The 2885-nt window shown below is 44.5% G+C and overlaps 1 protein-coding gene across 1 annotated transcript in view; it reads left to right on the forward strand.

Moving 5' to 3' along the window:
* LOC107100856 (serine/threonine-protein phosphatase 2B catalytic subunit gamma isoform-like) overlaps positions 1 to 2885 on the forward strand; it is a 49689-nt gene that overhangs the window by 27675 nt on the left and 19129 nt on the right. The gene's annotated exons all lie outside the window — the stretch shown is intronic.

Here is a 2885-nt window from a genome sequence, read left to right on the forward strand (position 1 = left end):
CCGGATGCCGGTGACGTCACAGTTAAACATCCTCCGTAAGTGCTACGCTTACTGAAAATATAAAATCAAATGAATCATTTTGCTCCTTTACGAAAAATAAAATAAACTTTAAATATATTCATCCAGTAAAAACCATCAACAGAAAACCTGTTCCAGCTCCTGCCTCTGAGCAAGATTTATCTTTCTCAAGATGTGCCAATTAAACGAGTCTCACCTGCTAAACTTCAGATGATTAAGGATCATGTAGATGAAATGCTGGAGAAAGACATCATTGAACCATCCACATACGCCGCTCCTGTTGTCCTGGTGCCTAAAAAAAATGACCCCAAACTGCGTTTTTGTGTCGACTTCAGAAAACTAAATGCAGTCACACATACAGATGCATATCCATTGCCAAACATTCAGGAAATCCTGGAGTCTCTTTGTGGAGCAGTGATTTTCACTACACTAGACCTGAACAGTGGTTACTGGCAAGTCCGAATGGATCCAGAAAGCTGTGAAAAAACTGCATTTGTCTGCACATATGCTGAATTGGCAGCGTCAGAAAGACAGCTGGAAAGAAAGTTGACCTGAAACTATTTTGTGTTTGTTTTTAAGAGTGTCGGTTGGACCTGCATCGACAGCTTTCTCCTTTAGCTACATCCCTCAGTAAGCAGGTGCAACTGGACGCTCCTTTGGTTTTAAAAAATCCGACCAGAACCCTAGAGCTGCTGTTCCTCTCTGTCTCTTTGCTGCTGGCCCGTCTCTGTGGTCATTGCATGTCTTATCTGATCTCACATTGCAGGCGCTGCAACTCTTTGTTCAGCCTCTCTCATCCTGGCAGGTTTCAGACGTCAAAACAACCAGAACTACAAAGATAAGGAGTCGCTGAGCCGATGATATGGAGCCTGCTGCGGACCGTCCAACAGAGGGTTTCCATTTAGCATTAAATGAGACATTGGGGGGTCAAGGGGATGTTGACCAGAGAGCCAGAGGGAGGGAGAGGCGGCTGAAGGAGGATTAAGTCTGGAGGAAAGTTCAGGCTCTTTCAGTGAGCAGGCTGCCATCGCTCTGCCCGCGCAGTGATCACGTGCTTCCATGATTAGGCTCATAATGTGAGCGTGGTGTTCATCTCCAGGCTGCAGATCTGGGCCTGTTCTGATTAATGATCACATCGATTGAATCACTGCAGCGTTTCATGATTGTTCCGTCCCTCAGGATCCTAGGTCTGCTCTTGGAAATGCTTTCGGATGCTTCTCTGGGCTGCAGGCCGTCCTGTTCCCGTCTTCCTCTACTGTTTACTAAACCCTGGTCACACAACCTGGATTTAAATTCCAACCTGAGGGCCTTTCAATGTCAAATTTGTCCATTTTCTCCCAGACAGTAGTTTTCCTGGTTTGCTTGTAGTAATCAAAGCCAGTCAATCATAGTTTGTTTTTGAAGACGCTCTGAAGCATTTAGCTCTCCCCTCTGCAGGGTGGAGCTGAGCCCACTTGGTAAACAACTGAATTTTAATAACCTAATAATAATTTTAATAATTTTGAGTTCTCCATAGGCTGCATTAGTCCCAACATCATCTGCTGTGGGTGGACGTCACACTGTGTGAGAGGGGATCCACAGTGGAACATGTGACGCTCTGGTGCTCCTCTCCAAAATTGTAGGTGACTGCAGACAGTGCCACAGACAGGAGGCCTCTGATTGGTCAAATCTACATCTGCTCTGAGTATTTCCTGTTTGGTTCCTCACCGGCTTGTTTTGTTTGTCAGACCGCCATTGCGGAAAATGACTCCTGAAGATGGACCAGCTAGAAGATCGACGTGCACGAGAACGCTGGGACCCTTTTTCCACCTGGATCTCCGCTCTTTTTGGACCTCAGTCATGTCCCTCCGTTGTCGCACAAACTTGCCCCCACTTCCTCACCGCCTCGGCCGTATCTAGACCCGCAGCTAGTTCCTGATTGGCCCTCTGTTGTGTGGTGGCGTGGAATAACATAGCGCAGACCACGCTTCAAAATTCGGCATAAATCAAAAATATCTGCGACAATCTCACTGCAACACACTGCTGCGGGAGAATAACCAGCCCTTTGCTGCTATCCAACATGTCCCAAACACTTCAATTCATCTTATATCATAAGGCTCTATTATGCAGCGACACTGGAAGGTAAAACTCCCTTTCAACAGGAAGAAACCTCCAAGGCCAACTAGGGCTTTAAGGAGAAAAATAAAAGAAATAAAAAAACAACGTAGCGGCAATGATCCATAATTACTTTCTATGTAAGAAAATGGTTTTCATGTCAATCACACATCACATCTGTCATTGCTGACAAGAGACCCGCATATAAAATGAGTTGGACATACACAGACGTCATGTCAGACGCTTCTGTCCACACGTGTCTAAAGGAGCTGAGTTTCTTCTGGACAAGTGGAAGAAACTTTTTACTTTTCTTACAGAAGAAAGTCCTGATAATAGATGATGTTTTGCAGAATTGGGATTTTTTATTAAATGCACTATTTCTTATATCCACCAGGCTTCATGAGGACAAATCTTTGAGAATACATAAAAAAAAACAAAAAAAACAAACAGAGAAAACCCAGCAGAGAATGACATATTTAACACAGAAGGGATCATTTACTAATAGCTTTTAAATGGGAGGAAAATGCTTTCTTACATACTCTGATTACATTCATTCATGCCCCAAACATTTCTTGTTTATAGATACTGAACCCTAGCCTCGAGACCTTCCTGATCTCGCGAGCTTTCAAGGTTTCACTCGCTAATCAGTCTGGAGACTCTCCGTTAAAGAAAATTTGGAGCCGTTCACCAAACGAACGTCCAATCAGCGTTGGCTTTGAGGCGGGTTTAGGTGTGCCGCAACGAGAAGAGCGACAGTTCAGTCCAAAGAACAT

This window comes from Cyprinodon variegatus, unplaced genomic scaffold, assembly GCF_000732505.1.
Source record: "Cyprinodon variegatus isolate N-32 unplaced genomic scaffold, C_variegatus-1.0 Scaffold1020, whole genome shotgun sequence".
Lineage (NCBI taxonomy): Eukaryota > Metazoa > Chordata > Actinopteri > Cyprinodontiformes > Cyprinodontidae > Cyprinodon > Cyprinodon variegatus.